General features: G+C 45.4%; 1 pseudogene; it reads left to right on the plus strand.

Annotated features, from left to right (window-relative positions):
- The first annotated feature begins 32 nt into the window (after positions 1-32).
- Positions 33-15,059, plus strand: LOC111958828 (valine--tRNA ligase-like; annotated as a pseudogene).
- Positions 15,060-15,106: the final 47 nt, after the last annotated feature.

The following is a 15,106-nucleotide window of genomic DNA, read 5'->3' on the forward strand; positions in this document are numbered from 1 at the left end:
GGTGTGGCGGAAATGAATCTGACCAAAGAGTCCTTCGAACCAAACATGTGCGCCACATTGCGTCAGACGGCCGACTACTGTAATACGCTGCTTATCCGGAACTCATGAGTTGACGTCCCTTTCTTATTCATTCAAAGGTATGGACAACTTTTGCAAGTGCCATTTAGTTTAAAATGATGTATTATATCAAAAGTTTGTGTACGTAATTAATGGTGTAAGGCAGGCGAATAACTACCACTTTTTACGGTAAAAAGCAGAGGGATGGGGCTGGTGAAATGTAACAACTCAAGTTCATAGATGGAGCTATGGATGCAAGGACTGACCATTCATGATCTCAACATGATAGTTTAAAAAATAATTGGGGGCTATACCGTGTTTGTTTACATTTAGCTAACGTTACTTTGTTTACAAACATTGGAGTAAAACAAGCTTATATTTTGGGTTCTGATGGTGTACGACCATTGAACGAAGCTCATGAGGCATTTAGCTATGTTATATTTTTCAAGAATGAATGGGTACATATCATTTATTTACAATGGATATAGCAACTGCATATTGTCCCTTTTAACGTTACAGCTTGCCAAAGCTGATGATTAGCTAACCGACTAAACTCTGCTCATAAACTTCCTTCACCATAGAGTGGAGTTTAGTCCGCTAATGGTTAAGTTAGCTAGCTAGCCTGTTAGCATGTATTTTCTGTTTGACAGGTTAGTTGCACTAGAAAATATTGCATGAGTCGATGCATAGCTATCTGCGCACATCTCTGTTTGTGGAACTGTCTGTTTACTTACCATATTTTTAGCTAACGTTAGCGTTTGTTACTTGCAAGAGATGTCACGTTAGTATAGCATAACTTAAGTTAGCATAAACAAACATGCCCAAAACAGTAACGGTACTGCCTACTGTTATGTAGCTAGCCTGCTAGTTTTAGCTGAGATTGGATGACTTCTGAAGTGGTTTGCATCCAATAGTCTGTACTATTTCACGAAGCATTATATTTTGCCAGCCATTATATTGTCTGACACACCCATCTCCGTCATCATTCTCCCCCCTCTCCTAGGGATGGCTTCCCTCTACGTCTCCCCCCATCCTGATGACTTCAGGAGCCTCATGGCCCTGGTCGCTGCAGAGTTCTGCCCCTCTCGGCCCTGCACACTCATAGAGGACCCTCCTGCTTCCCTGGCCCTGTGCTCTCGCCCCGGCTTGGCGCTGGACTCTGGGGGAGGTGAGGTGCTCTCTGGGGCCAGTGCTGTTGCATGGTACCTAGCCTCTCAGGGGAAGAGGACCGGATCGAATACTAAGCAGGAGAGCCAGGTGTGGCAGTGGCTCAGCTTTGCAGACAATGAGCTGACTCCTGTGTCCTGTGCTGTGGTGTTCCCACTGCTGGGGGTGATGGGAGTGGATAAGAAGGTGAGGGAGAGGGTCTCACCACTGGCAGCAACCCATGCAGTCACAAACACAAATAGGAGTATAATGGTGAATATTTGCTTAATTTCAAATTAATGTTAGTATGGGAGTGATTGAACAATGACAAAGCAAGTAGAGGGAACACTAATTTGGAATAAAACACAGCCCAAGACAAATTCCTGTGTTAACAATGTTGATTACCAATTGTTTTTTCTGATTCTGATGATTCCATGCAGCTTCAGCAGAGTTCTCATGCTGAGATGATGCGCGTGCTAAACGTTCTAGATAAGAACCTGGAGCCTAGAACATTCCTGGTGGGAGACAGCCTCACTCTGGCCGACATCGCTGTGGCAACCGCAGCACTCCTGCCCTTCAAATACGTGAGCCAAATCTTTGTTAACATTTATCTTATATGTATATCCTCTTCCTCATTCTTTAAAGTTAGGAAGAAGTGAAAGTACTTGTCTTCTGTTAACAGACTGTCTGGTAAGTGAGTGCTGGGTTGTATTTATTACGTCTTGCAACAGAACCTCTTTACCGTTTAAGAACTAAATGGAAGCAAATGGAGCAAGCAGAACAAAACGGGGGGCCTACCTGCGTTTGTCCTATAGAAACACTAGTTTTCGTTGTATAAAACGTTTTCCATTTAGAGTAAACCGTTTCTCTTGCAAAACATTTTGCAACAGAATCGGCGTAAGGAATACACCCCAGTTGTACTGTAAAGCTGACGTCACAAAAAGCAATCCGTATGCAATTTCTGTTGCAGATTGCAAATGAAATCATCTCAAGCAACTTTGGTGATACGCAAAGCAACTCGACTGAAATTGCATGCAACATCCAATGTAAGATCTTCCTGTTTCACATTGTTTGAACTCCAATAACATTCCTCTTATTATGTCATACTAGGCCTTGGAGCCGTCCAACAGGAAAGCCCTTACGAACGTGACCAGGTGGTTTCTGACCTGTGTCAACCAGCCTCAGTTTGTCAAGGTCCTGGGACAGATCTCTCTGTGTGAGAAGATGGTGCCCGTCACACCCAAACCCAGCGTTGCTCCTGTTCCTGCTGCTAACGCTAATCCAACTGCTGATGCCAACGCTGCCAGTGGTAAGAGGCTTAGGCCATGTCTTTGACTGTGAGAAACTCGTCTGGTAGTATGTGTTAAAGACGCACTATGCAGAAATTGCTCCCCCATTTTCTGGTTGCTAAGATTCTAATAGTGCGCCTAATTTCAGTTTGTATAACATAACAAGCAAGTATAGTGTAGAGAATCATTGTACCATCTAAACCGCTGTGAAATATATATTTTCCATAACCAAAAATATTGTATTTTCAGCTGTTTGAAGCTGGTGTACAAATACCGAAAGTAAAAAACGCAAAAACTAAACTTGAGAACGGGAAGCATAGAAATAGTGAAAGTAGAACAGATCTACCACTTCTTAAACATGCTTTCAATGAGAATGGCAGATCTATAACACAAATTTCTATGTGAATTTGGTTGGGTCGCCCAAAAAGTTACGTTGCAGCTTTAAGAATTTGCAAACAATATGGAATCAATAAAATGACAAACAGCTTCAGTTCGATTGTATATTGCAATAAAACAATTATAATAATTGTGAGTTGACTCGTATACCTGCAAAGTTGCTTGAGATGATGACATTTGCAACCTGCAAATGCAAGAGAAATTCTTGCCAAGTTTCTTTGTGTGAGATCAGTTTAGATTGAAGAATAACTTTATTATCCTGAAGACCAACGGTGTCTTCTTGTCAAGCTGAATGGCAAACCCGTTTGTTTTCACTACATTTGGCATTTTATCAGTTAGTTATATCAGAGGAATATTTTCTGGATACATAGCAGCATGAGTGACTCCGTGTGTGTGTGTCAGCTTGAGTTTGTTTGAGTGTGTGTGTTATGAGAATTTCGTTATCAATGTTCATTAACTTCAATTAATCTACTCAGTCTGCAACCCAGAGTTTGTAAGGTTCTGGTTGAAATGAAACAGACAGATTTCCCAGCTTACAATAGTCAAAACGTTTATTCACGAGAGCACTCTGAAGTCCATTATACAAAGACATCCATTTTATACCTTGCTCCTTACTTACGCACATACTTCCACACAAACAGTAGATATCCTACGCACATACATACACACGAACAGTAGGTGAGTTGTATGCTTCTCCAGAGTTCTCACCACTGTGTATCACTACCCAGCCGACAGTTCCATTCCCCCGAGTATAGAGAAACCTTGAGAAGTACTCCCTGTCCTATCATAAGTTTCTCAGAGTTCTAGCCAGGTCGAGTCAAACACAGTTTAATTGTTCTCTGTATTTTCTTAGGCACACACATACAAGTTCAAATCTTAAGCTACGCCTTGCTCAGACAGTCGGTGTTTTTCCACTACACAGATACATTGTTTAATCTGCAATATGTTTCATAATTTTCTGCAAGCATAACAGTTTCTCCCCTCCCTGGGTGGGGACAGAATGTCCTGTAAGGAACACAGTATTACAACTCGTCTGACGATAGCTCCTCTTATCATTTGTTTCACACTTGCACCCTGCTTACATACTAAAAAGGAACAAAGGGTCCTTGTTCTAATTCTGACTAAAACTACACACATCATCAGATTATAGTTTTATGATTCTAATAAATTTCATACGGTTTCAGGGTGGAATATTTTTAGTCATTATCTTAACATTACCTTAAACATATAAATCATTCAGTCAGTATCTTACCATTACCTTAAACATATAAATCATATGATTTTCTATCATATCAGTGTGTTATTCTCAGAAGTGTGTTCTCTCCCTCAGGCAAACCAAAGACAGAAGCTCAGCTGAAGAAGGAGGCTAAAAACAGAGAGAAGCTGGAGAAGTTCCAAAAGATAAGAAGGAGATGGTAGGAGAAGAAGAAGCAAGAAAAGAAACTGGCACCCCCGACAGAGGTATGAAGATGGACAGGTGGCTCGGTTTCATTTCTCATTTTCCCTGTTGCAAAGACCATTGCTGTGTGATCAACTGGGACCCAACAAGATGATGATCCTTAAAGTATACTCCCTTTACAGTTTTTACAGCCTAGATAAGGTCATTCAGTAGGTTGTCTTGCCATAAGGTTTCATCAGTCTCATCTCTGTCTCTTCTCCAGAAAAAGGCCAAACCAGAGAAGAAGGACCTGGGAGTGATCTCATACGACGTCCCTACCCCTCCTGGAGAGAAAAAAGGTGCTTATTAACCATAGAATTAGAATGTGAATAATGAAAGGACTCTGTTATTACCATTATTAATCCACCACTCTCATTATATACTCAAGTGGTGTGTGGCTGGAATTAAACTCCTACTCTCCCTGTGTCAGACGTCCCTGAGACCCCCCTGCCAGACTCCGTACAGTCCTCAGTACTGTGTGGAGGCAGCCGGTACTTCCTGGTGGGAGAAGCAGGGTACTTCAAGCCTGAGTAACGGGGTGAGACTGTCACTCTCTTATGTATTTCATAGTTTATGCTTGTTTATGAAATGTGACATTTAACTAGCCCATGAGCTGCGAGGTCATAATCAAGCTATTATGATGTTCTTTATTTCTTTCAGCGGAAGAGTATCCAGTGAGGCCGAATCCCTCTGGAGTGTTCATGAATGGTATCCCTCCGCCCAATGTGACGGGATCTCTTCACTTAGGCCATGCCCTAACCAATGCCATCCATGACTGTCTGACCAGAATGTAAGGATTTCTCTATATTACACCAACCTGCTCTCTCCCTTTCTAGCAGTTTTTATTTCACCTCCTTTCATCCAGTCTCACTCTATATTCTTCATCTACCACCTCTCACACCTTTTCTTTCTCTTCTAGCCATCCTCTCTCTCTCGGCTGTCTTGCTTTCTCTGTCTTGCTGTCATGACTCTACGTGTCCCACTTTTCTCTTCACCTCTCTCAACATTCATCTCTATCCCATTCTCAACATTCTGGAGTGCTGTAATCTAGTTCTGTCCTTATCGCAGTATAATGGGTGCATTCCTGTTTCCTCCCTCTACCCCGGCACCGTGAGCGTGGCGAAGACGACGCCTGTGAAACCAGGCTGTGACCACGCGGGTATCGCACCTCAGGTGGTGGGAGAAAAAACTGATGAGGGAGAGGGGATGAGCCGTCTACGACCTGGAAGGACCAGCTCAATCCAGGAAGGTCTGAAGTGGAAGACAGAGTGAGGTAGAGGTGGAGAGAAGGAGAGAAAGAGAGGGTTTTCAAAAGAAAGGAACAACAATAGAAAGAGAAAGTCAAGAGCTAGAGTTCCCTCTCTTTTCTTCCTCCCCACCTCTTTCTTCCTCCCCTGCGTGTGGTATGTGAGGACAGGGAGGACCGTATTTACCACCAGCTGAAAGAAGTCGGTTCCTCTCTGGACTGGGACAGAGCCTCGCGTTCAACCATGACCCTGGGAGTTTAACTATCATTTACATTACCCTCACACTTACGTGTACCATTTACCTGTCCCAGCCCTTTTACTGTTCATACATGGAAATTCTTATGACAGCTTTATTAGTTAATACCATAAAGTACTACTGTCTATTGACTGAGCGGTTGTGACGCAAGCTGTAAGTTCCCAACACTAAACTATTGTGACGGGCCCATCTCTAGAAACTGTCCTACTTGCAGTCAGGACGCGTTCATCTGTCTGCATGTCGAGGCGGCGTTGATCTACAGGTAGCAAGCAGGCTGGTCAACTGGTCCTGCGCACCGCTCGAACTCATTGCCATCTCGGATATATGAGGTATTTGATTCTGTTTGTGAAAACAATGTTTTTAAACCGTTTTTGAAACGCCTCCACCATTTCTGTTGCATACCATAATGAACACTCCCATGATGCTGTATTGTCCAGGTGGATAAGAAGGAGCTGACTGGCAGGACTCTGCTGCCCGTGCCTGGCTACAAGGACAAAGTGGAGTTTGGAGTACTGGTCTCCTTCTCCTACAAGATAGAGGGATCAGGTAAGACAGCGAGAAAAGGGAGAGTCATTTTGGGCTTGGGAGGTACAGGGACACAGCTTTATCTCGAGTGTTTCTGTCAATTATGTTAATTGATCTCACCCTTCCATTTTTTTCTCCCTCCCTCATTAAATGTCTCCCTCTGTCTCACTGTCAGATGAGGAGGTGATTGTGGCGACCACTCGTATAGAGACCATGCTGGGAGATTCTGCTGTGGCCGTCCACCCTGCCGACCCCAGATACCAGGTCTCTACAACTCACACACACACCCTGCCGTCTCTACAACCTTCCAATACATGCGTTCTTTGGAAAAATCCATGAAAGGCTATGCTTTCTTGACATTTTAAATGTTGTTTTGATGAATGTTTTTGTCATTCTAATTGAGAACTAACAGGTTTTGGTTTATCTGTGTCTCTCAGCACCTTAAAGGGAAGATGGTGCTTCATCCCTTCTGTGACAGGAAGATGCCCATCGTGTTTGATGAGTTTGTGGACGTCAACTTTGGAACGGGTACTAACCATGCTGTTTGGCCATGTGTCTGTCCTGGGCTAGTCTGGTGGCCCAATGAATAGTGGGATACTGTTAGTTTGTATGGTTGAGATGTACGGAACCTTCTCTCTCCACTAGGTGCTGTGAAGATCACCCCAGCCCATGACCATAATGATTATGAGGTTGGAAACAGACACAACCTGGCCTTCATCAACATCCTTGATGAGAACGGCCTGCTCATCAATGTGCCGGCTCCATTCCTGGTACAGTACACTCGCACTACTTCTTCACCTGGTACAGTACACTCCCACTACTTCTTCACCTGGTACAGTACACTCCCACTACTTCTTCACCTGGTACAGTACACTCCCACTAACTTTCTTCACCTGGGTACAGTACATCTCCCACTTACTTCTTGCCACCTGGTTATCAGATACACTCCACACTTCTTCACCTGGTACAAGTACACTTCCACTATCTTCTTCACCTGGTACAGTACACTCCCAACTAATTCTTCACCTGGTACAGTACACTCCCACCTAATCTCTTACACCTGTACAGTACACTCCCACTAATTTTTTCACCTCGGTTTACAGTCACTCCCCACATACACTTCTTCACCTGGTAGCATACTTACTCCCACTACTTCTTCACCTGGTACAGTACACTCCCACTACTTCTTCACCTGGTACAGTACACTCCCACTACTTCTTCACCTGGTACAGTACACTCCTACTACTTCTTCACCTGGTACAGTATACCCCACTTCTTCACTGGATCTTGTCTTCATGCTGTCTTAGTAGTTGTGGTGTGTTGTCACTCTTCTTCTTCCTTTTCCTCCTTGTTGTTCTGTTTGGTAACTTCCTCCCTGTTTTTCTCTGCCTACCTCCTCTCTCTCATCTCTCGCTCTCTCTCAGGGTATGAAACGTTTCGAAGCGAGGAAGGCTGTGCTGCAGGCTCTGAAGGACAGAGGCCAGTTCAAGGAGACCAAAGACAACCCCATGGTGGTGCCTGTCTGCAGGTGTACTACGATCAGTCCACATTACGAGCACATCAACACAGTCTAGTCAATGTGCATTCCTTTTTACAGCTTCACGTGCATCTGTGGGCGAAATGTGGTCACGTCTGTGTCCAGGTGTGGGAGCGTGTTAGTGAGAAAATGTTGAATAGTATTGACTGTGAGTGTGTTTCTCCTCCCCAGTCGTTCTAAGGACATAGTGGAGCCCCTGCTGAAGCCTCAGTGGTATGTGGACTGTGCTGACATGGGCAAGCAGGCAGCTGACTCGGTCCGGGAGGGAAGACTCAAAATCATCCCAGACCACCACCATAAGACCTGGTTCAACTGGTTGGACAACATCAGGTAGGTTTACTCTGCACCTCTCCCAGTCCCTTCCTCTTTCTCCATCCCCTCTATCACCTACATTCCATCACTCGATAACCTCCATCTCCTTTCTGGTTCTGTTTTCCTCTTCCTTCTATACCTCTCTTTTGTCATCAGTCTTTCTCTTTCCTCGCTGTCCTTCCCGTTATACTCTTAAAAAATAGATTTTTTTTTTTTTTTTACCCCCTTTTTCTCCCCGATTTCGTGGTATCCAATTATTAGTAGTTACTGTATTGTCTCATCGCTACAACTCCCGTACGGGCTCGGGAGAGACGAAGGTCGAGAGCCATGCGTCCTCCGAAACACGACCCAACCAAGCCGCACTGCTTCTTAACACAGCGCGCATCCAACCCGGAAGCCAGCCGCACCAATGTGTCGGAGGAAACACGGTACACCTAGCGACCTGGTCAGCGTGCACTGCGCCCGGCCCGCCACAGGAGTCGCTAGTGTGCAATGAGACAAGGATATCCCTACCGGCCTAATCCGGACGACGCTAGGCCAATTGGACTTCCCGGTCGCGGCCGGCTGCGACAGAGCCTGGGCTCGAACCCCCCCGTTCTACTCTTTAATGTGCTCCATCTCTCTACGCATTAGAAGGTGACACCCCACACTCTCTCCATTATAGAAATAAAGTGTATTACAGATCCTGGTTAGATCCCTAGTTAAAAACAGGGAGCACCTCTACTCCAGCACCAAACCCCTTTTCTTCTTTAGTGTTTCATCTGTCACAAGTTGTGCTCAGGTTTCCTCACCCCTCTTATTTCTTACATATTCACTTGAACTCATCCCTCTCTCATTCTCCCTCCTTCCCAGGGACTGGTGTATCTCTCGTCAGCTGTGGTGGGGTCACAGGATCCCAGCCTACTTTGTCACCGTGAACGACCCTTCAGTCAAACCAGGAGAGGTGAGATCTGTTTCTCTCATTTTCTCTGTGTCATTTTAAGTCACACCTGTCCTAACAACCCGTGTCCCATCTCTCTGGCTTCCTTCTCCCTCCCTCCCGTCCTCTAGGACATGGATGGTCATTACTGGGTGAGTGGGAGGACAGAGGAGGAGGCCAGAGATAAAGCTGCCAAGCGCTTCAACGTCTCCACTGACAAGATCACCCTCAGACAGGGTAAGATCTTCTCTCAAATGATGATCATTTACAGTGGAATGGAGTATTCTGCCAATTGCCCAGTGATTTTTGTTCACTTCCTGTGTTACAGATGAGGATGTCCTGGATACATGGTTCTCCTCTGGTATTTTCCCCTTCTCCATCTTCGGCTGGCCCAACGAGGTGAGGCTGTGTGTGTGGGTGCGTGTGTGTCTGAGGCTGTGTGTGTATTAAAGTTAACATAAGTTTTCCATAGTTCCTGTCTTGACTATATTGAATGTGTGGGTAAGGTGTGTCTAGAGCTGAGTGAGTGATACCCTCTGTGTGTAATACATGTTGTCCTCTCTCTGTCCAGAACCAGGACCTGAGTGTGTTCTATCCAGGCAGCCTGCTGGAGACAGGTCATGACATCCTGTTCTTCTGGGTGGCCCGCATGGTGATGATGGGCCTCAAACTCACCGGCAAGCTGCCCTTCAAAGAGGTCCGGCTCATTTGGAAGTAATCACCTGCTGCCTCTGACCGGTGTAGCATGTCATTGATTACAGTGGGGACAGCCTGTATAGTAATGATAATGGCTGTGTTTGATACTAGGTGTACCTCCATGCGGTGGTGAGGGACGCCCACGGGAGGAAGATGAGCAAATCTCTGGGTAACGTCATCGACCCTCTGGACGTCATCACAGGCATCTCTCTGGAGGTAACACACCATGTTCCCATGGGGGGTGTTGTACTGTCTGCTTTATTAAGCAGCTATTCCAGGCTTTATTGAGGCCATTTATCTGTCTCCTAGTGTTGCTCCCTCAAACTGAGCTGAGTAGGGTTTGGAGGTATCCACATTTCCTTACCGTCATACCGTTTCTGTACCATACTGGGGTATACAGTATTACTGGAAATGCACACAAGGGGCACAAAACAATTTAGGCAACAGGGATCTTGATCCAGGAGGGGATTGAATGTAACCAATAAGCTGTAACCAAGAAGCTTGATCTAGCCACAGCTAGCAAGTTAGTGAACCAATTGCACAGCTGGAGCCATGAGCTGGATATAATTTATTTGGCACATCTTAGGTTTCTTATAATTATACTTCTAGTTAAAAGCAGTGGCGTAGCACGCACCCCCCAGCTGAAATACCCCGGTATACAGTATAAACGGTATATCGCTCAAGCCTAGAGCTGAGTCAGCCCTCTAGAGCAGTGGCCACCAACCTTTTCTGAGTCAAGGTCACTTTCGGAGTCAAAAAGCAAGCCGAGATCTACCGCTATGATTTTGAAGAGAAAAAAAACATTTAACCTAATAAAAACTATTCTGTAGGAATGAGGTTTGTGCAGTAGGCCTAATACATTATCACAGCATATTGGCCATATGCCTGGCCTGCCAATATAGTAATTCTCAGACCATATTATATTTAAAAAAACTCAAGCTTTGATAACAAAATAGATCCGTTTTTTTATACTGGACTATGGTACCTGCATCTATCTGATGGTCATGGTGCTTTCAAGACAACTGAAGAAGAAAAAAAGAGGTCAAATCATGACATCAGTGATCTGGAAACGATTTTCCCAGACAGATCTCGTTTTCTTCCGAGTTCCCTGTTGTTTTGAACACTACATTAGTCTCAGGGGAGGGAGAGAGCAGCAGAGGGTCCGCCTCTCACGTCCCTGCTCTATTCCTCCATATTAAAATAGACATGATGAGCTGCTAATAATAATACAAATGCAGGGCTATCGAGACACTTGGCTACTAATTCATTACAGCGCGAGTGGAAGTAGGGAGAAGCGCGTTTTTATGTTTTGTAATAGTGTTGAATAAAAACAGCGTTGACAGTACTGAATAGAAATTGACATGAACTCATAAAAACAGCAGCTCTTTGCTGTATTCTGTGACAGTCGCTCTGTGGTCATAGTTTTATAAACTCTCATGTAGGTTTGGATCAAACTTTGCTGTAACCGGGGTCGTGGAAGCTGTAGGCATGGTGATTTGAGCTATCTGAATGGCCAGCGCAATAAGCACACTAGATTTAGTCACAGTTCTTCCGGTGTGCTGGGTAGGCGGAGTGTGTCTTTTCAGACAAATGAAATGGTTCAAAATGGAAATACTTTGCCTACCCGGTGCACAGTGCATCTGAATCAAGTGCACCTACCGCCAACAGCGCAACACTATTTTTTTTAAAGGAGCGCAAGCCCTTTTCTTTGGTGCTCGACTAGGAATGCTTTGAAGATTGTCCGGTTGGTGACCACTGCTCTACAGGGCTCTGGGGACAGGCAGCACATACTCTTACTATATCAGGTGGATTGAGGAACCAACAGTGTCTTGCTGCGTTGAATAAAAGTGGCATGCATTTATGTTGTCACATAGCTGTTGAACTGCAAGTGTGGTTAAGGACCTAGAACAAAGCACCAGGACACAGAGAGATGTCTCTGCGTGTGTGTGCAGGGTCTGTATGCCCAGCTGCAGGACAGTAATCTGGACCCAGTAGAGGTAGAGAAGGCCAAGCAGGGACAGAAGTCTGACTACCCCACTGGTATCCCAGAGTGTGGCACAGATGCCCTCCGCTTCGCCCTGTGTGCCTACACCAGCCAAGGTACACCACTCACTACTGCCATCTAGTGGTGTGGCTGTCATATTGCTATGGTTGGCATGCCATGTACACACCACCACTACCCTTTCTAACTCTCTCAGGCAGGGACATTAACATGGATGTGAATCGTATCCTTGGTTACCGTCACTTCTGTAACAAACTGTGGAATGCTGTGAAGTTTGCCATGAGAACGCTGGGAGACAACTTTGTTCCTTCAGAGAAAGCCCAGGTGAGAGACGGGTGACATCTCTACCATAGAATTTGTATCTATTCAGTGTGTGCTTACTGCAGTGTCATGCCCATGTAAATGAAGGAAAATAAAGTTGCTTAGAGAAAATGCTCTTAATTTGATAGTGAGTGAAAATGGGTCTTTGTATGATAAGATGGTATTTAGTTTTATATTTCTGTAAAATGTCCAATTCTCCTCCTCCTGTCAGCTGTGTGGGGAGGAGAGTGTGTCAGACCGYTGGATTCTGTCCCGTCTGTGTACTGCTGTGGGTCTGTGTAATGCAGGGTTCCAGGCCTACGACTTCCCAGCTATCACCACAGCCATCTACAACTTCTGGCTCTACGAGCTCTGTGACATCTATCTGGTGAGTCTGTTTGCCTGCGAGTGTGAAATGGTGTGTGTGTGTGGGATTAATATATTGCCACTCCTTAATTTCCTGCTCCCAACCGCCATCCTCGTCCCTCCCCCCTTCTCTACCTCGCTCACCGCTGCAGGAGAGTGTGAAGCCAGTGTTCTCCAGGGTGGAGGAGGACATTGGGTCTCAGAGCCAGGCTGTAGTCTGCAGACAGACCCTGTTCACCTGCCTGGAGACTGGCCTGCGTCTCCTAGCTCCCATAATGCCCTTCGTGGGCGAGGAGCTCTACCAGAGGTTGCCACGGCGACGATCCCAGGATGAATGTTCTAGTATCCATGTTACGCCCTACCCTGAGACTGAGGAGGTGAGGGAGAGATTTGAGGGATTGAACTTTATTGATACACTGAGTACACTATGTCAGTATAATGTGTTATGTTGACTGTAATTTGTGGTTTGAGGTTGTCTGACCGTTGTCTCTGTGTGGTCTCTAGTTCTGCTGGCACAGTGAGGACGTGGACCGTCAGATGGAGTTTGTGATGACCGTGGTCCGGACCATCCGTTCACTCAGGGCCGACTACAACCTGACCAAGACACGCGCCGATTGTGAGTTCATACATGACCATAAGCACTGTACTATATTTACTACTTAGTTATAGCAAGGGTGTATGATTTAGTCAGAATTGGCATGATTATCTACTTTGGTGACTAGAAGGAACACTTCTCATAGTGTTGTTTTACATAACCATATTATACCCCCCCCCCCCAGGCTACCTCCAGTGTATAGACAGTGAGACGATGTCTCTGGTGGAGCAGTACAGTCTGCAGATCCAGACCCTGTCTCTTTCCCAGACCATCCAGCCCGTCCCAGCCACCGGGGCCGTCCCAGAGGGCTGTGCTGTGGCCATTGCCTCCGACAGATGCACCGTCCACCTCATGCTCAAGGTAAGAGGTCTATTTTACGGGCTTCAACTGCACATTATTCTGTGTTGTGATTAGTATACACTGTTAGCCAGAGTCATCTGATGACTGTGTGCCAAACAGACATCTGTTTATTCCGTAGTGAAATTTTGTTTCACTTTTTCCACAACTACGTTTCCTTTTCTCCTCGTTAATCTCTCTCCCAGGGTCTGATAGACTTGGAGAAGGAGGTGGCCAAGCTGACTGTGAAGAAGGGAGAGCTGGAGAAACAGATGGATAAACTGAGAGAAAAGATAGATAAGAGTGACTACAAGGAGAAGGTGCCTGTTAAAGTACAGGAGCTGGACGCTGAGAAGGTAAGGAGGGATGTGGTGGAATGTTATTACTCAGGTTTTAGTTTTGGAACGGGGGGCATTCCCACAGTAAAGACGTTTTGCTTGGCTCTGCTTGTGAAGTGAGATTATCAGCCGCTTCTGAAGTGTGTGGTGACCTGTGACCCTGCTCTCTAACCCTGTTCCAGCTGCGTCAGAGCCAGACGGAGCTGGAGAAAGCAACGGAAGCCATAGACAACTTCAAGAGAATGGTGTAACCTCTCATTTACATTTTTTACATTTTTACATTTAAGTCATTTAGCAGACGCTCTTATCCAGAGCGACTTACAAATTGGTGCATTCACCTTATGATATCCAGTGGAACAACCACTTTACAATAGTGCATCTAACTCTTTTAAGGGGGGGGGGGTTAGAAGGATTACTTTATCCTATCCTAGGTATTCCTTAAAGAGGTGGGGTTTCAGGTGTCTCCGGAAGGTGGTGATTGACTCCGCTGACCTGGCGTCGTGAGGGAGTTTGTTCCACCATTGGGGTGCCAGAGCAGCGAACAGTTTTGACTGGGCTGAGCGGGAACTGTACTTCCTCAGAGGTAGGGAGGCGAGCAGGCCAGAGGTGGATGAACGCAGTGCCCTTGTTTGGGTGTAGGGCCTGATCAAGCCTGAAGGTACGGAGGTGCCGTTCCCCTGCTCCGTAGGCAAGCACCATGGTCTTGTAGCGGATGCGAGCTTCAACTGGAAGCCAGTGGAGAGAGCGGAGGAGCGGGGTGACGTGAGAGAACTAACCTCTCCTCGTCCCCTTTTACAAAATTTTGTGAGCTCCAACAGTATTGTGACAGTGACTTATTTTGTTTTGGCTCTGTACTCCAGCACATTGGATTTGAAATTATACAATGACGACAGGTTAAAGTGCAGACGTTTAGATTTAATTTGAGGGTATTTTCATCCATATCGGGTGAACGCCACCATGATTGAGAAATTTAGACGTACATATGACTTGTGCCTAACTTTCATCATTATACGCAATCATGGTAGAATCCATATTAAATGTTCTATTCTTATTTACAATAAGTGACTCCAATGAGACCGTTAATTTCTATTGGGCACAAAATATTCTGAAACAACCCCCCCCAAAAAGTGCTGTCATTTCTAAACGGTTCACCCAATATGAATGAAAATACTGAAGTTAAAGCTGACAGTCTGTACTTTGTTCCAAAACAACAATTTCACTGTATTCCCCCTCCTGTTGTCATGTCTAAGTACTATGTCACAAAGGATTCTCTGGAGGGAAGTGAATAAAGACCTTAGACAGGCTGGGATCTCTGTTCTTTCTTTGATGTCCTTGCTGCCATTCTTGTGCA

This window comes from Salvelinus sp. IW2-2015, linkage group LG35 (assembly GCF_002910315.2).
Source record: "Salvelinus sp. IW2-2015 linkage group LG35, ASM291031v2, whole genome shotgun sequence".
NCBI lineage: Eukaryota > Metazoa > Chordata > Actinopteri > Salmoniformes > Salmonidae > Salvelinus > Salvelinus sp. IW2-2015.